The 23,446-nt window shown below is 43.4% G+C and overlaps 1 long non-coding RNA gene across 3 annotated transcripts in view; it reads left to right on the top strand.

The window, feature by feature from the left end:
• Window positions 1-2,799: 2,799 nt before the first annotated feature.
• LOC138839135 (uncharacterized) overlaps window positions 2,800-23,446 on the top strand; it is a 61,746-nt gene continuing 41,099 nt past the window's right edge. For all 3 annotated transcript variants that reach the window (XR_011375864.1, XR_011375865.1, XR_011375863.1), the window contains exon 1: window positions 2,800-3,181. This is a non-coding gene — a long non-coding RNA (uncharacterized lncRNA). The remainder of the gene's footprint in view (window positions 3,182-23,446) is intronic.

The raw sequence follows: 23,446 nt of genomic DNA, 5'->3' as shown, positions 1-23,446 counted from the left end.
TACCCAGGTTAGGAATTCCAGTTGTCTGACAGGAAATAAGCCAGAGAATTCTTGTCGGTCCAAAGGTGGGGTAAAAGGCAGGGCACTGTAGGAATGCAACAGAGTTCCACAGAGGTGGAACCACAGAACTCAGTCCAAGATTTGATTTGTCTTCTGGGCTGCCTGACACTCTCCACAGATTATTCAAAGCAGTGGTATTGGTACCAAGCTAGGTAGCAGAGCCAGGAAAATAAGCAATTCCCTCTCCCCCTTAGCCAACCTCCCCTCACACTTCACAGAGAATAGGAGATGGAGGAAATAAAGGGAAAGAGGGGGCAATATGGGTTATAGATTGAGGTATGAAAAGCCACTTCATTTAGCTGATAACTGACATTTAATATGCCTAAATAATAGCAATGATCTTCACATAGTGATGACATATGATTTCAAATTAATTTATTGTCATATGATTTCGTGAAATTTTATCTCTTGAGAATACAGATGGAGAGAAAGGTAAGGATAAGGAAAATCTCTCTAACCTTATCTCTTCTTGCATAAACATTTAACATGTTCTGGAAAGGAATTACTAGAAAATACAGTACATTTCCAACAGAGAAAGAATTACACTATAAGTTGAAGATATGCCATCGTTGAATGCACAGCATTAGTAATGCATGCATGATGCCTAGGTTTGAGATAAAGACATACTAATGACATGTTAAACATACTCACAAACTGTATACACCTAATAATAGGATATCAAAATATATACAACAAATACTGCCACAAATATGGTTTGGGGATTGATGAGGAAGGAGAGAAATAAATAGAACAAATAAGGGCTGGGAAGATGGCTCAGTGGTAGAGCGCTTGCCTTGCATGCCTGAGGCCCTGGGTTCCATTCCTCAGCACCACATAAGCAAAATGAAAAAAGACGGAAGTGGCGCTGTGGCTCAAGTGGTAGAGTGCTAGCCTTGAGCTGAAGAGCTGAGGGACAGCGCTTGGCCCAGAGTTCAGTCCCCACAACCAGCCTCCCCCCCCCGAAAAAAAGAGAAAAAGTCAGCCCGCCATTACATCACACCTGATCAACAATAGTACATAAGGCTGAGTAAGGCTGACCCCAAATCCCTCTTAACTTCAAATCACATAACTTTTCTTCACTCATTGCCTTTGCAATAAAACACAGGCCAAAGGATCCATGGTAGTCCAGACTCTGTCATCAGGTCACAAGAAGACAGACAGGTAGAGAAATCCGAATCCCACCTTGCTTTTGTATCATTCCTTTTCACTGTAAAAGGGCCTTACATGCCTTCTCCTGGTTCTAGCTACAATCCTTTTCTCCCTCTCAAGGACCAACTGCAAGAGCACACTGAAAAGGCTGTGGGTCTTTCCTCAACATGACCTCCTCAACAGGACCATTAATTGACCCCTACTAAGCATGCTGTGATTTTCAAAATCAATGACTACTTAGATAAATTTAAAGTGCCAATAAGATAGTAAAGAATTTCTAAATATAGTGATGCAATACTTAGTAGTTCATGACTTATGACAAAGCAAACCAAAATCTGTTTTTATTTAATTGACATGTTTGTGTTTGCCTTTGCCACTCATGCTTTAAGTTGACCTTGAAGTATGGGATGTCTACAATTATAATTGTTTTTAAGGTGGAGGTATAGCTCATCAGTAGATAATCTAAGTTTCTGTTAGCAAAATGAGTCCCTTCCCATAGCTTTAGTCCATTCCCTCCCTTCTCCATAGCTTAACATACTCCCTTCCTAAGCAACACTAGGCCCACATAGTAAAGGCAGTACATAATCAACTTCCAACCCCCTTTACCTTGGGTTGGCACTTCTCTGGGACCAATACCACCATATAAGGCAACAAGAAACCCTTAGGGTGACCTTCAGATTTGGGCAGTTGCAGGACCCTTATCTACTAGGTGGATAGGAGGCATAAATCCTAGTCTGACATGATGAAGCCCCTGGCCCACACGTGGACACCAGGGTCTCCACCTCCTAGCACCTTCTAGCACCTCCTACACCTCCTAGGTTATATAGGTCACCCCAAAAAATAACCGGTGCTTCTTCTCATTCCTCCCTTGGGAGAAGGAGTCTTGCAGGCACTCTTTCCCCACAAATAAACCTTTCTTTGTTCTCTGTACCTTGCTGTCTGCATGGTTATCTGGCAAAGTATACTTAATATTAATTTTGCCATCAGTTCCTTTCCAAACACTGGAAAACCAAAAAACCAGACATCTATTTCTATATATGTGTACATATATATGAAGGCGTGAAAAGGTCAACAAGTGTATTATCAATCGTTACTTCATTTACAAAGAAATGAAAGCACAGCACAAATACATCCACGACTCTCTCTTTTAAAAACAGCTTTGATGTTCTACATAATCCATGCAGATTAATGAAAAATACATATTTTAACATGTACCCTTTCATGTTCCTGTCCACAAACGAATCTATTTGTCAGCGTAAGAATGACATGTACTATCTGACCAGGCACTAGGCAACCTAATTTTTATTTCCTATATATCCCAAACTTAAATCTACCAGGAAGTTATATTGCACCACCACCACCACCACCACAAAAGCTTAGATTTTCTCAGAAACACAGAATCACATTAAAAATTACCTTACAATTTTTCCAAACTTCAGTAGGTGGTATAAATGCTGCATGACTAACAAGCTGGCTATACATAAACTGAGGCCCCGGTGGGGCTTTTGTGTATTTCCTTCAACACTAGTTCCTGAAACCCAGGGATTCCATTCAATGGTAATGCCTGCAGGTTCTGGTCTCCATGGTGATTGGGCCCTGCATTCCCTCACATCTGGGTTTGCATTCCTGGTGAGCCAATCTGTGCGACCAAGCCACATCTACTGACCCAAGGAGAAGCCGTTTCGCTGAAAAGCCTCGGCTCCCGCAGGCTGCATGAACCTGTACTGAATAAAGCCTCACGCCATCGTGCTCTCGCTTGCACACTGGCGGCACGGGGGGCGGAGCCCGGCCTGGTGCTCGCGGGGAAGGGTGGCCTCGGGGCTCTGGCTCCGGGTAGCGGGGTCGTGAACGTGGCTGGCTCATGTCTGGGCACGGATCCTGGTCTAAACTTGTGGTAGAGAATCAGAAGCGCTGAGCAGCAGGCACAACTCTGGCCAAGGCCTTGGTGGCACCATCCCAGGAGCTGGATCCGGTGAGTCCAGCACGCCATGCCTTATGGAAACATCTGGTGGGAGGTGGCGGATCCTCCACTGCCCCGTAAGCCCCACTGCACATGCGCAGCCCTGCCTCCTTCCGCGCCCCCCCCCCCCATTGCCGGAGGTCAGGGTCCGGAATCGGTCCCCTAGTCAGGGTTGTCAGTGGCCGGTGCAGGGTGTGGTCGATAGGACCCGCTGGGGGAGCCGCCGGGCAGAGAACTGGGTCCTTCCGGGGCTCTGTGTGGACCGGCTCCGGGGGCGTTCGTGGGTCATGGGAACCAGGGTTCGGACCGCAGCACCGAGCAGCAAAGCGGGACAGCGAACAGCATCAGGAGATGGAACGGCCCCCAAGTGTGCTGGACACCCACACATTGTCAAGCCGCCTTCGTTGAGGGAAAGGCAGGGAGAGGCAGAGCGGCTCGGGGACAATCTTTCAAGAAATACCCGACTCGGTATCTCAACCGTCATGGGAAAAGCTGCGTAGATGAAATCGGAGGCAGGGGCTGGGCCACCGCACCCGCACCGGACCGCGGTGCCCGCAGCTTCTACGTCCCTCCTGGCCACCTCCTTCCGCTGCACCCTCCTCCTCTCCTTTGCCCTTTTATTAAGGGATGATAAGGATCACTCTTAGTGGAGAAGGACTGTCCTGAGAGCAGCCCAGGTCTCCAGGGCCAGGCCATTCCACGGGCTGGAGCTGAAACTACTGCGGTGCTCAGAGCTTGGGTGCAGTGAGCGCTGCTTCCCTCCAGAGCGCGCGCTCAGCGCGTGGGTATCATGGGGCCCAGGGTGTAGTGAGCGCCGCTTCCCGCTAGAGGGTGCTCTGGGAGCGTGCACATGCTAGGTTGTTCTGTCAGACTCCCTTCTCAGATAATGATTAGGAGAGTCACAATTAGGCTTGCTTCACATAAAACCTAAAATGAAATAAGTTCCATGCATGTATTGTAATGATAGGACTTGAAAAACAATTAGTATTTACCTGTTTTCTGTATGTTAATGGCTGCTTGGATAGGTGAGGTGAACTAATGTAGGAAAAGTCAGGGTGATAGGGTTAGAATGGGGTAAAGAGAAAAATGAAAAGTAGTGAAAGTAATTTTCATGATAGCGAGTACATATGAACAGACATTCCATGCTAATAAGTAGGTGATGAATGGTTGAATTAATTCAGATCATTCCTGTGACTTTAGGAATATCAAGGTATAGAGATGAATATGGTTCTGGGGGGAATAATTTTCAGCATTGTCAGAGACTAAGGCTTTGCAGGTAATGAGTATAGTTATTTTACACTACAAGAGTAATACCAAACCCACAGCAGCTTCACAGGCTATCAATGTGAGAATATTATTACGCATTGTAAAACACGGAGTAAAATGTGTGTTCAAGATTATTACAGTGAGCCAGGAACCGGTGGCTCATGCCTGTAATCCTAGCTACTCAGGAGACTGAGATCTGAGAATCGCTGTTCAAACCAGCCCTGGCAGGAAAGTCTGTGAGACTCTTGATCTCCAATAAACCACTAGAAAACCGGACGTGGTGCTGTGGCTCAAGCGGTAGAGTGCTCACCTTGAGCTGAAGAGCACAAGGACAGTGCCTAAGCACAGAGTTCAAGCCCCAGGACCAAAAAAAAAAAAGATTTCTAAAGTAGGCGATCATAAATAATGATGATATTATACTGTCAAAGCAGAGAGGAAGAATGTGAGACCGGAAACATCAGAGCTCAACATACAGAGTAGCTACCATTACAGGCATGAAACACCAATGCCCAGCTTAATAAGGAATTTATTATTATAGAAATACTTAAGTAATTGTACAAAGAACTTCAATTCAACATATCAGTTTGTGAGTGCAATGTATCATTACATTTACTAATAGTATTTTATGAAGTTGATGTACAAAGGGTTTTAATTTCCATACTTGGGATCATGAGTACAATGCATGTGATAGATGTCACCTGTTTTATCATTCTTGTCATCCCTTCCCCAGCCCCCATCACCTCAGTTTGTCTAGTTCCATTTTCACACATTCACATTGACTATCATGGCTACATTCATCTACCCTTCCTGTCTTCACTTGTCTACCCCAGTTTCCTTGACATTATCCTTCCTGAATATACTACCCTGTAGTTCATGGTTTTGTGCAGGGTCCTATTTTCCTTAGAAACAGCTATTATTCCAAGATCCATGACTTAGTGTGTGGTCAGGGTCAACATTTCACTAGTATGTTTTCCTAGGTGGTCAGCTTTCTACCCAAGATAGAAGTCCTGTGGGTTTTGTTGTTGTTTTTGTTGTTTCCCCAAATCTTTGCATTTTCTTTTTATTTATTTCTTGCTCTTTCTTTTTCCTTTTCTTTTGTCGGTCATGGAAAAACACTCTGGGCCTGGACCCTGTCCCTCAGAATTTTAGCTCAAGGTTAACGCTGTACCACTTGAACCACACTGCCATTTCCAGTTTTCTGAGTGAATTATTGGAGACAAAAGTCTCACGGCCTTTCCTGCAGGGGCTGGCTTTGAAGCACGATCCTCAGATTGCGACATCCTGAGTTAGGATTACAGGCAGGAGCCACCTATGACCAGTGTGTGTGTGTGTGTGTGTGTGACCAGTGTGTGTGTGTGTGTGTGTGTGTGTGTGTGTGTGTGTGTGTGTGTGCGTGTATGTGTGTGTGTGCCCCAGTCCTGAGTATTGAATACTGACGCTTGAATTCAGGGCCGGTGTTGTCTTTGAGCTTCTTTTTTTTTTTTGCACTCTGCCACTGGAGCCACACCTCCACTTCTGGATTTGTTTGGGGCAAGTTTCTGGAGTATCACAGATTTCCTGCCTAGCCTGGCTTTCACCCTTAATCTTCATATCTCAGCATCTCTAACACAAAGATGAAACTTTAATAATAGCAAGCTATCATGTGACAGATGCCAATATATTAGGTTTCCTACACAGACTACTGAGTTCTCAGTATCTCTAATGTGAGTTCAGACCTCCAAAACAGCAAGCAATAAACCATCATGACTGTCTCTGGGAATATACAATTTTTAAAAATATTCAATTACCAGCTGGGTGCCAGTTACTCACATCTGTAATTATTGATACTCATGAAGCTGAGATCTGGGGATTGCAGTTTTAAGCCAACCTGGGTAGGAGTCACTTATCTACAATAAGCTAATCAGAAAAAACTGTGTAGTGGCTCAAGTGTTTCAATGTGGCTCAAGTGGTAGAGTGCTACCCTTGAGCACAAAGAGGCTCAGGGACAGTGCCTAGGCTCAGATTTCAAGACTTGGGACTGGAAAAACATTCTTACCAGAGCTCCCACAAATAACAACTACCTTCCTTTATGATGAAGGTTTACATTAACTATATTTATTCTCTGTACCAATAGCAAATGCCACCTTATCTTCATAAATCAAGACTTGCTTCAAAAATTCTATTTTGTAAAAATAGAAAAATGAAAAATTCATAAATCAAAAGTGGCTTACATTAAACAAACAAGTTTCCGCCGGGCGCTGGTGGCTCACGCCTGTAATCCTAGCTACTAAGGAGGCTGAGATCTGAGGATCTCGGTTCAAAGCCAGCCCGGGCAGGAGAGACCGTGAGACTCCTATCTCCAATAAACCACCAGAAAACCGGAAGTGGCACTGTAGCTCAAGTGGTAGAGCGCTCGCCTTGAGCTGAAGAACTGAGGGACAGCGCCCAGGCTCAGAGTTCAAGCCCCACGACCGACAAACAAACAAACAAACAAACAAGTTTCCAGAGCTCAGAATTCAGGGCTCAGCAGGAGACTTTGCTCCCACAGACCTAGGACTCACCTGACCAGTGCCTTCTCATATCCAGGAAGTCCAGAAGGATGTTGTAAATGATCATGAGGTTCATTAGGAATGTTACCAGGTAGGGAATAGTGCACTTGATTAAAGTCAGTAGAATTGGATGGGGTGATAAGCTGGGCTCAGAGCTCCTTCACTGACCTGAGAGTCACCTCGGTGTGGTGTGACTGACATAAATGGTCAAATGTAAGCTGTCTCTAGTAAATCAGAAATCTTGACAAAAAATCATTTATCAGAGGTGCAGGTAAGGGAACTACGATATTTTTCTATCAGTGCAGGACAGAAGCAATGGTGTTTTTTAAACATTTATTATTATTGTTGTTATTGTTATCTTTAGGTAATTATACAAAGAAGTTCCCATTCTACAAGACACTATATAAATACAAGGTGTCTGACAACATTGTCACTCATCCCTCCTAGCAATGGTGTTTTGAACAAGAAAAAATAATGAGTCAGCAGTGGAAGAATGCTTGCCTTGCAGGCATGAGGCATGAGTGGGGAGGTGCTGGTAGGAGGCAGATAGTGCTGGGCTTGGAACCAGAGTGAGGAGGAGCAGCTGCTAATCATGGCAAATCTGGGAACAGACAGCCAGCGGGGCGACCTAAGGACATTCACCTACCAGGGCCCACGAGAGGGCCACATCCAGGGCACTTGAAAGCAGGCAGGAGGGACCAGGACACTGCAGTCCTGGAGAGAGCCACTATGGACTCCCACTAGTGTGTCCTGTCCCTACAGACTGTCCAAAAATGCAGTCTCACTTTATTCAGAAGGAACTGAGGAACCAGCTCAGGCCCCGATGCCCTGCCAGTCCCCACTGCCTTCTCAGGCCACCTCCCTTCTCTATCCTTTCCTCTCCCTCCCTCCTCAACCCACACCAGAATGGAAAACAGAAAACATTATTTTCAAGTCTTGTTTGTTATAAGATTCTTGAACATAAAATAAAGAACACTTGCAATAATATAAAGGGATAGCCCAATTAAAAAATGCTCAGTGCTGAACACCAGAAGTGCTGAGCTCAGAGCTGCTGATGGCTGTTGTACACCTGCCTGAACAGACTAACCACCACTCAATATTGCACAGTAAACTACAATCGTTTATGGGGATTTTCATCTACATTGTTTCAAAGAAGTTCCTCAGCAATGTGTCATCCCACGATGGATCATGCTGTCATCTTATTTAGTGAACATGCTGAGAGCTAGAGAATAACAGTTCAAAAGCAGCCTAGGCAGAAAAGTCTAGGAAATTCCAACTGCAAAACAACCAGCTAAAGGCCAAGCCAAAGGCATTTTTCAGGAGTTAGAATACCTCATGCTCTGCTATTGTAACTATGCAATCAAAGGTGTGCACATGTGCATCCTGCCTGGGAACACTGCAGTTTCTAGCTTCTGGGCAGCAGGACAGGGAGTTCATCTCTTCTTTACTTATTTGGTAGAATCTGGCTTTTTGTATAATTCCCTATATTCTCTATGTTTTATTTACTGATCATAGTGATGAAACTCAGGGCTGGGCACTGTCCCTGAGCAATTTGGTTCAAGGATAGTGCTCTGCCACTTGAGTCACAACATCACTTTCTGCATTTTGATGATTAATTGGAGGTACCAGCCTCATGGACTTTCCTGGGCTGAGTTTGAACCATGGTGCTCAGATCTCAGCAGCTAGCATTACAGAACCATGGGCATAAAACTTTTGTTAGAGGTTAGTCCTTATTGTCTTAGTGAAGATTTTAGCTGAGATGGAGTCAGAGGAGAAGGAGCAAATTCATCCTGACTGTCTGCTTTCAGAAAAACAACTTATTGCATTTAATTTTTCTATAAACTCTGCTCTGTTTCTAAAGAAACTGAAAACTTTTTATTTTTTACTTAATAAGCTGTGTCCCTGAGCTCTTTTGGTTGAGGAGTAGCATTCTGCCATTGGATCCATAGCTCCACTTCTGGAGCTATTTTGGTTTTTTTTTTTTTTTGTCGGTCGTGGGGCTTGAACTCTGGGCCTGGGCGCTGTCCCTCAGTTCTTCAGCTCAAGGCGAATGCTTACCACTTGAGCTACAGCGCCACTTCCGGTTTTCTGGTGGTTTATTGGAGATAGGAGTCTCACGGTCTCTCCTGCCGGGGCTGGCTTTGAACCGCGATCCTCAGATCTCAGCCTCCTGAGTAGCTAGCATTACAGGCGTGAGCCAACAGCACCCAGCTTCTGGAGCTATTTTGGAAATTAAAAAATAAATTAAACTCGGTGGGGAAGGTGGCTCAGTGGTAAGTGCTTGACTTGCATGCATGAGGCCCTAGATTCGATTCCTCAGCACAAACCACATAAGCAGAAAAAGCTGAAAGTGGCACTCATTTGATATGGATGAGTTGGTGTCTCACAAAGTTTTTGCCCAGGATGGCTTCAAACCACAAATCTACTTCCTAGGTTTACAGGTGTGACCCACTATGCCATGGTTGTGGTTACTATCAATTGTCAACTAGAAAAGGCTAAGAAATGCATTAGAGGTTACTAATGCACAACTCTTGGTGTTTAATAGAGGCTATTTCATGAGAGCAATTATGTGCACTTTGCACATAATGTTAACTTGTAACACCCTGGAAAAAGCATTTGTAGACAAACATTTAAAAATACATGTAGGTGGTACCTTGTAGGACCCAGATTTAAGCAAGATGACAGGCTCCATGGAATGAAAATCGGTGTGCCTAGAAGTGGACTTTAAAAGCAGTTTCCTTTGCAATATCTTTTCTCTTCCTGCTTGATAAGCATCCTGATACACTATTATAGCAGCAGAAGTGGATAAGAGCAGAGAGAACTATCTTGAAACATTTACTTCCAATCTAAAGTGGACCTTCCTCTGACATCTGATGACAGGACAATGGTAGGCTTCCACACTTCTGTGGTTACTCAGTAGGAATACACTAAAGCCATCCCTCAATCAGATCCTGTGCTTCATAATGAAGAAACATGCGATGACCATCTTGCACTCCATTCACCATTTGAGAAAATGAAATCTGGTGCATTTACTAATAGATTGTGTAGTATAATAAAGTTTTTTAAACTGCAACAAATAAAAAATAAATTTATAAATTAAATTGAACAAAAAACACCCTAGAAAGTAGTGGTTTTGAGAAGAATTTGAGAGCTTGGCAGCAGTGGCACATGCTTGTAATCCCACCTTATCATATTACTGGGAGCTGGATCAATGCCTACCAAGGCAGAAAAGTGTTGTCCCCATCTCCAAGAAAACAAACAAACAAACAAACAAAAAAAGAGTCCATGTGTCCTGGATGAAATCCCCAAAGGCTGTTCCTCAGAGGGTGATGTGTGATGCTGTGAGGATGAAATCTAACCTGTAGTGGAGCCCTCAGGGTATTGGTCATGTCAGGAATATGAAATGCCTGTTAAGGAGAATGCCTGAGGCTGAGAAGGTGGCTCAGTGGTACAGTGCTTGCTTTGCATGCATGAGGCCCTGGGTTTGATTTCTCAGCACTATATAAGCAGAAAAAGCCAGAAGTGAAGCTGTGGTTCAAGTGGTAGACTGCTAGCCTTGAGCTGAAGATCTGAGGACAGTGCCCAGGCCCAGAGTTCAGGCCCCACGACTGAAAAAAAAAAAAAAAAGGTAAATGTCCTGTGGCCTGCAAGTAAAAATACCATAAGGTGGGAATTTTCCTTTCTGATTGAGTGGAAATCTATAATCTGTGCCATTTTCCCTCTAGTGTATATGAGTTGTTTTTCACTTCATAGTGACTCATGCCTAAGAGTTTTCCTAGAATCGCATAAGAAAATTTAGTCTTAAAATTTTGAAGACTTTTCGATTGTTTACAGCCATGGGGAATTCTGGGAAATGGATGGACAAAAACCTACAAGAGCAAAGGTGGAATTTTAGGGTTATGAAGAACTATTTGGGTTCCAGGTTAATAAAGGTGGACTTGTGATGGATATGTTGAGTATTATTAGCATGAGTGGATTAAGAAGTAGCTAGGAGATTAGGAAAGCACTCCTTGGGTTACATTGTGTTATTGCAAGGAGGATTAACAGTGTGGATAGATCTTCACTCAATGTAGATGAACATTACCATCCCATTCTGGGAGCCTGAGAGAATAAATATCCTAAAAGGAGAATGCCAGGTACATCGATATGTTCTCATTCTCATTCTCTCCTCCATCTACTTCCAAGGAATCACTCAGTATGTGAGAAGGTTTTCTTATAAAAACTTACGTGTACTGAAAAATCCTGAAATTATAGGCAAAATAAGCCTGTCCTGCTTTAATTTGTCTGTATCAGATCTTCTGTCACAACAATGGGAACTCATTAAGACACTGCCACTCTCTGCCTTTTACTGGGAACCCTTTCCCCAGGAGAAGAACCATGACCATGAAGAGACTTGCTCTGGTCAGTTGACAGTATGTCACAGTGGCTGGTAGCCACACCAATGGTTCCCATCATTTCGCCAAGCCTAAGTGGCAAGTTGTAGGTTGAAACAGCATTGATGCTCCCCATAGCCTGGACTATTCCAGCTGCATCAAGCTGTCAGTGGTACTCGGGTCAGTGCTATGAGCCTTATGGCTGACTAGATGTGTTGCTCAGTGAGGATATCTTAGAATCCCCCATCTTGCTCCCATGTCTCACTTCTGGTCCACATGCTTACTCCTTCCAGTCATTCACACTGCCTATGTGCTTCTTTGGTTGAAAGCCTTTACTATTAGTTTGGGTCCAGAACTCTGGTGTACATGACAGATCATAGTTAAGGCAAGGGCTGTCCAACATGAATAAGTACCATGCTTGGGCCCCTTGCAGAATCTGCTTGGTTCAGACTCCACCATGCCCTATGTAGTGCCACAATGGCACTCTGAACATAGGCTCTCTGAACACACCCAAGAGACAGACCATTCTTGCTGCTCTAATGCCTCCCAACCCACCCAGCATTCTTGCTGAGCTGCTCCATGGCCCCAAACCTACCAACAAAGTGCTTCTCTAGTATGATCTTGTCATAGCTGTAGGTCACACAGTGTCACCTCCAGCTATTTCTAAGTAGTTTATTGGAGCTAACAGTCTCCTGGACTTTGAGCTTCTTTTAGCTATCATTCTACAATTCCCTTTTCTGATCTTATTATATCTTTCCTGAGTATCCAGTATGCTTATTATGTAATTTGCCTACACTTGAGCTGTTGTCATGACTAACAAAGCCAGGTTCACAAGTCTCCAGTGCATCAGGAATAGATTAGCTGGAAAAGCAAAGTGTTCAGAAATCCAAGGCTAGCTTGATTTCTTCATGGCATGAGAAAAGAAATAGAAATCTGCATTCCTTGAGCTCAGAGAGACTATTTTCTGTCTTTCACATAGAATTAAGTTTGTTTACTCACTAACTTGCAATTTTTTTTTGTCTATTACCATATTTTATATTCTTGGATTTGGAAATCAGGGAGCAAACTAGCACTGAAGGCATCCCTCCAGCCCCATTGGTTAATGTTACATTTTTTTCAGATAAGAGAGGATCCCACATACTTTCCCCAAGTCCTTCCTGACACTTAGAGCTTCCCAATCCTTGTCTCTCACTGTGCCTTACATGGACTAAACAAATTTAAATAGGACAACTCTATACTTCATGAAGAATACTTACTAGAACTTAACGTTAATTGAGACTTTTATTTTTATTTTATTTGTGAACATACTGTACAGCGGGGTTACAATTACATGGGCAGGATAATGCATACATTTCTTACCAAGCATTGCAGCCTCCTCCTTTGTTTACCCTTCACATCCCTTCTGTTAATTGAGACTTTGTTTTTGAAGCACCTTCTTAAAATTTATATTATTTCATTTTAATATATTTTTATTTTTAATTTTTCATTATACAGTTGATATATAGAGGGATTACAGTTACATAAGTTAAGCATACATTTCTTTTTGGACAATGTCATCCTTTCCCCAATCCCAATTTTCCCTTCCAATCCCCACCCGCAAGTTGAATAGTGCATCTTCAGCATAGTGTCTATTGAATACCATTGATGCATTTGTTCACCCATTGTCTTATTTCATTCTTATGCCAATACCAAATTCTGTCATTCCTGGCTATTAAGTGAAGGAACTGAAGTTCAAAGATAAGAAACTCAAGATCACATTGCTAAAAGAGCTAAAGTTTACAATTGAATAGATTTAGCTGTGCATGATGGTGTGACTGTTATCTCAGCTGCTAGAAGCAGAGGCAGGATATTGTCAGCACGTTGCCTGTCTAGGCTGCATAGTAACACTGTTGCAAAACATCAAAACCAAATGAAAATAAAAAAAAAAAGGATCTACCAATGCTAGAGATTATGTGGAGATTTACAGCATTAGTCTTTAAGGAAGGAGACTAAGGACACAGAAATGTAGTTAAACTTGGCTGGGATAATGGTATCCTGATCATGGTATCAGGCTGCTGTTCTTCTTTTTCTTCTTTGTTTTTTTGGTTGGTTGTCCTGAACTCTGGGCCTGAGCACTCTCCCTCAGCTCTTGACCAAAAGGTAAGCCCCTTACCAATTGAGCCACAGCACCACTTCCAGCTTTTTTCTGCTTATGTGGTGCTGAGGAATCGAACCCAGGGCCTCATGCATGCAAGGCAAGCACTCTACCACTGAGCCAATTTCTCAGCCCAGGCTGGTATTCTTCAGCAGATACTTTATGAGTAGGATTTCAGTGATGATGGAACTTTAGTCTATATTTCTATTGTCTATATGTGTATAGCTGGTACTTATATGTATGTATTAAACATGTGAAATATGGTTTAGGATAACTGAAGGCTGACTTTAAATTGTATATACTTTTACTTACATTGCAATAAGATGGAACACTCTATTATTCCTTGTCTAATGTTCAATTTTAATGCAAGCCAAAGCTGGTACTGTGACTTTACTTTCAACTACTTCATGGTGGAGGCAAAAATAAAACAGGATTTCAGGTGTCAATAACAGCTTGACAGGTGTCAATAACGGCTTGAGTGTCTCTTAATGTGCCAATCCCTATTGAAGACAGATATTCACTTTGTAAATTCATCAATTATTCAGCAAGAATCTAGGAAAGCACTCTAGAAGTCTAGGGGAAAAAAAGGCAGTCTGACTAAGGCCCTGCTAAAATCAGTAGCCACTCTGGAGGGACAGGAAGTGTCTTGGGAAAGTGTCTGTTATCTGTTGCACTACCTTAGGCTATAGCACTGGGATGCTGTGGCACAAAAGCCATGTTCACATGAACTGTCTAATGCTGTTCAATCTTATTTTATCTGTGGCAATCCTTTTCATATGAAATTTGTTACAAAAATGGGGAGCTCTATAATTTGCAGCAAGTGTGGGGATAGAACCATGGCCTTATTTCCTGAAGTAAGTTGCTGTTGGTGGCTCTGGAGGTGCCTCTGTGATGCCAGGATGGCATGCATAGAATACAGGTGGAGCCTAGATAATTCTCAAGGGTCAGCTGCAGATGAGTTGATAGGCTTGTGAAGGAAGGAAATATTTGGAGGTGAGGTGTGATGCCGCCATGACAGCATCTCTAATTAAGTAGTTTGAAATACATTTCAAAAGAGCTCAAGGCCCTGAGTTAAAGCCCCTCAACTGATAAAAAAAAATCACTGATTTTTCTGCCCAAGGTGGCTTTAAACCATGATCCTCTTATCTCAAGCTCCTCATTTGCTACGATTACAGGCATGAGACACCAGCATCGGCTTTGCCTTTCCTTTTCATATTATGCTATAAAAATTTGTATCATCATTTTATTTTTTTTTTGATTTATTTTTTTTTTTGGCCAGCCATGGTGCCTGAACTCTGGGCCTAGGCGCTGTCCTTCAGCTCTTCAGCTCAAGGCTAGCACTCTACCACTTGAGCCACAGCACCACTTCCAGCTTTTTCTGCTTATGTGGTGCTGAGGAATTGAACCCAGGGCCTCATGCATGCAAGGCAGGCCACCGTCCAGCCCTGTATCATCATTTTATTATTGTATCATTATTGAGCTATATTTTTAGTGCAATTGTTTGCATTTTCCTCCTCTTTAATTTTCTCTCCCCTCCTCTCATCCTTCCACTTCTCCTTCACTTGTACTTTACTTGTACCATTCTAAGCTTGAACTCCTTACTGAAGCTTATTGCTCAAGGCTAGCAATATACCACTTGAGCCACTGCTCTGCTTTTGCCGGTTAATAGACAATAACAGTTTCACAGACTTTGCTGCCAGGGCTGGCTTTGAACAACCATCCTCAGATCTCAGCTTTCTAAGCAACTATGTTTATGGCAGCATTATTTACCATAGTCAAGATATGGAACCAACCCAGATGCTCCTCAGTAGATGAATGGATTGGAAAAATGTGCTCTGTGTGTGTGTGTGTGTGTGTGTGTGTGTGTGTGTGTGTGTGTGTGTAATGGAATTTTATGCCTCCATCAGAAAGAATGGCATCTCACCACTCATTAGGAAATGGAAAGACTTGGAAAAAAATTATATTAAGTGAAGTAAGCCTGGCCCAAAGAAACATAGGTCCCATGCTTTCTGCTGTCTCTTTTGCTGCTAACACGCTGGAGTTTAGGAATTGTTTATTTCTCAGTGCTAATAAGAGAGAGGGAGCCAAGCACAGGAGGCTTATGCCTGCAATTCTAACTACTTAGGAAGCCGAGATCTGAGGATTGTGGTTCAAAGCCAGCCCAGGCAGGAAAGTCCCTAAAACTCTTTTCTTCAATTGACTAAATGAAAAGCAGAAGTGGGGTTGAGGCTTAAAGCAGCAAAGTGCTAGCCTTGAACATAAGAGCTCAGGGATGGTGTCCAGTCCCCAAGTTCATGCCCCATGAACATCCAAAATAGAGAAAAAAGAAACTGAAAGAGGAGAGAGAAGAGAGAGAGGGGGAGGGAGGGGTTGGGAGAGGGTTGGAGAGAGGAGGGAAAGGGAGGGAGGGAAGGATGGAGAGGTACTTGGTTTTCTAAGTCAGAGCACCACGTCCAGTTTTCTAGTGGTTTACTGGAGATAAGAGTCTCCTGGACTTTCCTGCCTAGGCTGGCTTTGAACCATGATCCTCAGATCTCAGCCTCCTGAGTAGCTAGGATTACAGGCATGAGCCACTGGTGCCTGGCTGCTTGTGATATATGATTTGGCCATATTGAGTCCCCAGAGTGTTCACCTTCCCCATCTTTCCCTTTGTCACCTTCATCTTCTCTGGAAGTCTTTTTACTTTCATTTCCCCTTTATTTAAAAAATTTATTTCCTTTGGATTCTAGTTGGGTAACAGGTATTTTTTTCTGCATCTCATTTATTTCTCTTACTATGAAAGTATGAAGATTTTTTAATAGCCTTTTTAGCTGTGTTCCTGTGGCTCATACTTGTAACCCTAGCTGCTCAGGAGGCTGAGGTCTGAGAATCAGTTTGAATCTATCCCCGGGCAGACAAATCCAAGAACCTAATCTCCACTTAACTAGCAACAAGATAGAGGTGAGTTGTGACTACAATGGTAGAGTGCCAGACTCAAGTTAAAGATCTAAGGGGCAGTACTCAACTCTAGTACTGTAACAAACATAACGGCAAACAAATCCCTTTTTAATAAAGAGACATTCACAGTAAGCTCAAAAACAGAACATCAGAATCTGCTGTGACAATCTCCTGTGGGAAAATGTTACACAGAGAGGAAGCCCCGGATGCTGACAGATGGCCATAGCTTCTCCTCTCTCTGTACCTGCAGATCCTGAAAATCAATGTGTGATGAGCATCCCCGTGGTGGCACAGAGCGTCCCATGCTGGTGCTGAGTACACTTGCTGGTCTTGAGCAACCATCAGGGAGGTTAATGTCTGGGGTCACACTTGGGTCCCCTGTGTCTCATACAGTAGTACAAAGCTATGTCCTATCTTCTCAGACTGTCCATCTGCAGAAACAGCGTGCTCCTTGAGTTGTCTCTGGAGATGGTGAATTGACCTTTCACAGAGTCTGCATAGTTTTTGTCACTGCTATCACCACTAATGTATAAGAGCCACTCAGACCTCTTTCCTGGAGGCGGGTAGAGCCAGTTCATGTAGTAACTACTGAAGCCAAATCCAGAGGCTGCACAGGAGAGTCTCAGGGAACACTCAGGCTACACCAAGCCTCCTCCAGATCCCACCAGCTGCACTTCACACTGCACACTTGCGAACACAGAGCATCCTGGCCAGGAAATTTCACAAAGACCTACTGTCTCCTCACTCACACCCAGTCATATATTTAGTATCTCTTAGTTTTCATAAATTACCTTGTAATGCTGCCATAAGGAAAGTCCATCTTAGCACAAACCCCAGAGACATTTCTCAGATTACAGTCCTGAACACTAAATGGAGTTTTTATCAGCAGAAGGAGCTGATATATTTTTTTAATTGTAAAAATACTGTACAGAGCGGTTACAATTACATGGGCAAGATAATGAGTACATTTCTTATCAAGCATTGTAGGCTCCTCCTTTGTTTCCCTTTCCCATCCCTTCCCATCCTTCCCCTGCCCCACACCCAATCCTCCCTGCCTCCCTCCCCCACCACCAAAGTTGTAAAGTTCGTTTTCGACATAATGACTTGTACATCTCATTGTTGCAATGGGTCCACCTGTATCCCTATTTAAATGATTTGTTTTTCCCCTTCCCCTCCACAAAATATACCGACATCAAATACAGTGAAAGCAGGGGTTATACTGTGGGGGAGGGACATACATAGCAACAAAGAAATAATCTTATAAATGCGTTAGAAACAATCGCATGAAAGAAAAAAAAACATCTGAATACATATCTTAGGGTTCATTTCTCTAACATCACCTTATCTGACCTTTTCTGCTTGGCTCAGACATATAATAGATATTGCAAATAAGGGAAACCATGGGACCTATGTTTCTTTGGGCCTGGCTTACTTCACTTAATATAATTTTTTCCAAGTCTTTCCATTTCCTAACAAATGGGGCAATGTCATTCTTTCTGATGGAGGCATTGAATTCCATTGTGCATATATACCACATTTTCTAGATCCATTCATCTACTGAGGGGCATCTGGGTTGGTTCCATATCTTACCTATAGTAAATAATGCTGCAATGAACATAGTTGTGCTGGTAGCTTTAGTGTGGTCTTGTTTGTAAACATTTGGGTAAATGCCCAAAAGTGGAATTGCTGGGTCATAGAGGAGCTCTATGTGGAGTCTTTTTTTTGGGGGGGGGGGGGTCCAGTGGTGGGTCCTGAACTCTGGGCCTGGGCGCTGTCCCTCAGCTCTTCAGCTCAAAGCTAGCACTCTACCGCTTGAGCCACAGCACCACTTTCGGCTTTTTTCTTTTTGGTTATGTGGTTCTGAGGAATCGAACCCAGGGGCTCATGCATGCAAGGCAAGTGCTATATCACTGAGCCACCTTCCCAGCCCTATGTGGAGTCTTTTGAAGAACCTCCATACTGCTTTCCAAAGTGGTTGAACAAGTTTACACTCCCACCAACAATGCAGTAAGGTTCCCTTCTGTCTACATCCCCTCCAGCATCTGTTGTTATTAGAGTTCTTGATTTGTGCCATTCTAACTGGAGTGAGGTGGTATCTCAATGTTGTTTTGATTTGCATTTCTTTTATGGCTAGGTAGGTTGAGCATTTCTTCATGTGTCTATTGGCCATCCTTCTTTCCTCTTCAGAGAAGTTTCTCTTTAAGTCTTCAGCCCACTTATTTATTGGACAGTTGTTTCATTGAAGATTTGTTGTTGGGGGATTTAATTTTTTGAGTTTGTGGTATATTTTAGCTATGAGACCCTTGTCCGTTGTATGGCTAGTGAAGATCTTCTCCATGTCCTTTGCCATGCAGAAACTCTGCAATTTCATGCAATCCCATTTGTCCAACCTCTCTTTGATTTGTTGTGCTTCTGGGTCTCTATTAAGAAAATTTCGGCCTGTGCAAAGGAGACCTAGGGTTTCTCCTATCCATCCTGTAATGTTTTCAGAGTGTCTGCTTTGACTCCGAGGTCTTTGATCCATTTGGAGTTGATTCTGGTGCAGGGTGATATATAAGGATCTAGCTTTAGTTTTCTACAAGTCATTAACCAATTTTGCCAGCACCATTTACTGAAGAGGCTGTCTTTCTACCATTCTATTTTTTTTAGAGGGAGCTGATATTTGCCTGTCCTTCTGCTATAGAATAAGCTCTGTACTGCAAGTCTCAGGTAGGACAGTGCTCAGAGCAGATGAGTGTGCTGAGGGAGTCAACAATAAATCAGTAAATGCAGGGAATTGGAGCATTTCACTATATTTACAAGCAGTGACTTTTGGGAAGATTTAGCCCACTGTGAAAGCCTCAACAGTAGGATCAAGGGGCCTATTATCATCACAGAGAAATCTGATGTGGATTATAATTCCAACCTTAAATGCAAACATTATGTTTAGCTGTATTCCATCATTCCCACAAGTCTGGGTTGGTTCCCAAAACATGTTCATCTATGTGTCTTTCTGTTTGTGCTATCTTCATATATCTGTGTATTTTAAACCATCTTACTGAGAAATCATTGGCATATAATGATAATTATATAAATATTGAGATATGTATGTGAACACAAGTGAAATAACCATGAAAATATTCCACAACCTGTGGAATCATTGCTCCTTGAGACCCAGGTCCTCTCAGGCATCACAGATTGGATGCAGGCTGCCATAGAAGTCAATGCAAATGGATCATTCGAAAATCTGATCTCTCCTCTAGAGAAGGCTATCTTCTTGTTCTTTTGAAATGTCATCCAGCAATGATGTTTCTCTTATGGGACAATATAATGTTTCTAACTGTTGAACCTGAGTCGACTTGTGTATTGGGCTGAGAAGGTGGCTCAGTGGTAGAGCGCATTGCCTTGCATGCATGAGGCCCTGGGTTCGATTCCTCAGCACCACATAAGCAAAAAAAGAAAAAAGCCGGAAGTGGTGCTGTGGCTCAAGTGGTAGAGCGCTAGCCTTGAGCTGAAGAGCTGAGGGACAGTGCTCAGGTCCATAGTTCAGGCCCCACAACTGGACCCCCCCAAAAAAAAACAAAAAAAAAGACTTGTGTATATCCAAGTCTGTTGGCAATCTGCCACATGAACAGTGGCTAGATCTCACAGAATTTGCTAATCACCAAAATGTTCCTTAATGCTGTTCCCCCCCCCCCCACACACACACTTTGGGTGCAAGCAACTCCACTTCCTGCTTTTCCGTGGAACATTCATCTTTCCCTGGCTGGCAGAGGAGTATGCATTAGTTTTACTTTTATTTTCTTAATTATTTCATAATTAATGGATTAGGTGGAGTTTATGTTTGATATCTTCCTTTAACCTACTTTTCTTGTTTTTCTTTCATTTATTCTGAACATTTCTCTTAGGTGCCTGTTCTCAGTCAATTTTTGGTTATTGATGCCTGTATGATGTAGGACAGGGGTTAGCAAACTTTCTCTGTACAAGGTTAGAGTTTGCGGGGCATTGTCGTTGTAGCTATTACTCAGCTTTGCCCTAATAACACATAGGATGTCACAGAAAGTATATGAATGGATGAACGAATGTAATTGTCTGTGTTCCAATTAAATTTATTTACAAAAACAAGGTTGGAATTGGCTTATAGTCCTATAATGTCTGTCTCTGATTTCATTTATTTCTATCTATTTATGTATGTATGTATGTATGTATGTATGTATGTATGTATGTATATATGTATGTATGTATGTATGTATTTGGTGGTCCTGGGGCTTGAACTCAGGGCCTGGGTGCTATCCCTGAGCCTCTTTGTACTCACGATTAATGTTCTCCCACTTGAGCCACAGTGCTACTTCTGGCTTTTTTGGAGAAGTTTATTGGAGCTAAGAGTCTCACAAACTTTTCTTACCAGGCTAGCTTTGAACTATGATCCTCAGATCTCAGCCTCCTGAGTAGCTAGGATTACAGACATGAGCCCTCAGCACCAGGTTAACTGTCCATGATTGTATGTTAAGTAATAAGAGCTTACAGGTTAGTTTACCATGTCACTATTTTCTTTCCCTTTGATGAGAAGGATAAGTAGATGGGTGAAGATTTGCTCTATTAGCAAATTACTAATATATCTTTTCACTATAAATGTTTACTTTTACTATGCTGATAATTTTCTCTTTTTAGGCAGGAAACAGCATAACTTCTGGTTTACATGAAGTTTGGAAGTTAATGAATATATTCTAAACTTTCAGAGACTGACAAATTCATTTCCTTTCCTGTCATTGGATCTACTGAGTCTTGTAGGAGATTCTACAATGAGGAAAAACACATAAATTTAAAACTATATAATAATTTAAATCTTAAGTTATACCATGAGTTATTATGAACGTGTTTTGAAATGATCCAAAGGTCCTGTGACCAGAGCTTTGTCCATTGCATAGCAATGTTGTGGGGCAGAATCTTTGGAGAGATGAGGCCTGTGCAGGGCATCTGTGGCTCATGCTTGTAATCCTAGCTACTCAGGAGGCTTTGATCGATAAAAGTCAGACAGGGCAGAAAAAGACATGTGACTTACCTTCAATTGACAACTGAAACAAAAGCTGGATGTGGAGTTGAAGTGGTAGTGTGCAAGGCTTGTGTGAAAAAGCTAAGAGACAGCACCTAAACTCTGAGTTCAAGGCCTAGTCGTGTGTCCCTCATTGAATTATTTTTTTCAGCTAGGCCCCATCTCTCCAAGTTTCTAGAATCCTTGAAAATAGCACTGCCCTCTGGAGAGCAAATATTCAACACATGAGCCTGTGGAGGACATTTCTTATTCAAAACATAACGTTAGTGAATGTTAGTGAACTAGGAACAATAAGAAAATAAAGTTATTTCTCTCAAAAGGAGTGAAGAGTGTATAGCTTAATGGGGATAATTAAAACACATAAGTTGCTACTGATTTGTGCTATAGAAATTAAAAAGAAGCTGGGATCCCTTCTTTAGTGGAAGTCTTGAGGCTGTAGAGCGGGTTAGGGGTTAGGGTAGTCCATATATACAAAAAACATAGTCAAAAGGACAGCTGAGAAAGTCAATACTCAGAGGTCACAGAAATCCACAAACCTCACTTCCTTATACCAAGGATCTAAATGGTGACAGTTAAGGAGGTGGTTCTAGGATATTGAAGGTTTCAAAGTAGAACTTTGGAAACAGTTCTGTATTCATATAATAGCTGTGGAAGAGGTCCAGAAAAAAAGAATGCTTAGTTGTGTTCTGGTACAACTCATCTGTAGGGAGCTGGAGAAAAGGATGGTGGTGAGGAAAAAAGGACATCCACAGTTACCAGAGCTGTTTTGGAAGAAAAATGGATATAGGTGGAGTAAGGGATTTAAGGACAGCCCAATAACAACCTGTGAGATGTGTTGACATCACACCAGGCCCACTGCTCTCACGCCACGCCCCTCCCTCCTCAAGTGCAGAATTCCTCACAGCCCTGTTCCTTCACAGCTCCGCTCTCTCCGAGCCCTCCCTTAGTCCTGCCCATCCCATCGCCCCATCCCCTGCACACACGCCCCCATGTTCTCCATCCCTCCCCAGCCCCACTCCTCACCTTGTGGCTCTGGCTGCCTCCTGGCTGCCCAGTGCAACCTGCATGTATCGCTCCTCACAGTGCTCACACATGCCACCCTGCCCCTTGCAAGCGCTCCCCTATCCTTGGCCCCCACGTGCTCCCACCTAGTCCTGACACTTGCCCTTGCCCTTGCCCCTGGGTGTCAGCAGTGAGGGGAGCCCTCTCCCCGTGCCCTAGTGGTGTCAGGTGAGGGTGGCTCCCACTCTTGTGCCGGTAGGTGAGTATGGTCTGCGCCCTGCTCCCCGTTTTCGGGCCTCTGTGCAGGGAGGCAAGGATGGCCCACGTCCTCTCCCCACTTTGGCCTGCTGTGCCGGCAAGTGAGGGCTGCCTGTGCCCAGCTCCAAGTCCCTGTGTCAGCAGGAAAGGTGGCCTGCGCCTCTCCCTCCCTGCTGAGGGCCACTGTGCCAGAAAGTGGGGGAAGTCTGCTCCCTGCTTCCCCTCTCCGCTCTCCGAGGCCCTGTGGTGGTAGGAGAGGGTGACGGAGGCCTGCGAGGCCTGCAGTGCCTTATCGGACCAAGACACTATGGAGCGATAAAGCCAGCACTCCCCCACGGAGAAGGACTTGCAGGCATCTCCAACTCTCTGTGGCGCCAGGCCTCCCCGAGAACAACCTGACCTATGGGAGACTATTCCATTCAGCTTTATCCACACAAACCCTATATCACCCCTGCATCCCATTAGCAGCCTCTCTTAGGGGTTGGGCTTCTAAAGGACATGGGGAAAGGAGGCCAGGCGCTGGACAATGTGGGTAGGGGCTGCCAAGGTAGGTGGCCAGGGAGAACTTATAGAGGTTTACAAGAAGCAGGATAACTTATGGAAACTGAGGCCTTTTGTTGACAACTCTGAAATATGGCACCTAAAATCTTAGAAATGCTATCTTTGCTTCAAAGAGAGGCAACTGAATGCATTCTTTCCTGAGGGATGCATTTCTCACCCAAGAATTCACAACTACCTGACAGGATG

The sequence above is a fragment of the Dipodomys merriami genome, unplaced genomic scaffold (genome assembly GCF_024711535.1).
Source record: "Dipodomys merriami isolate MVZ:Mamm:240054 unplaced genomic scaffold, mDipMer1.0.p SCAF_294, whole genome shotgun sequence".
Taxonomy (NCBI): Eukaryota; Metazoa; Chordata; class Mammalia; order Rodentia; family Heteromyidae; genus Dipodomys; species Dipodomys merriami.
The sequence above is the reverse complement of the archived record's forward strand: the minus strand, read 5'-3'. Positions and strand labels throughout refer to the sequence as shown.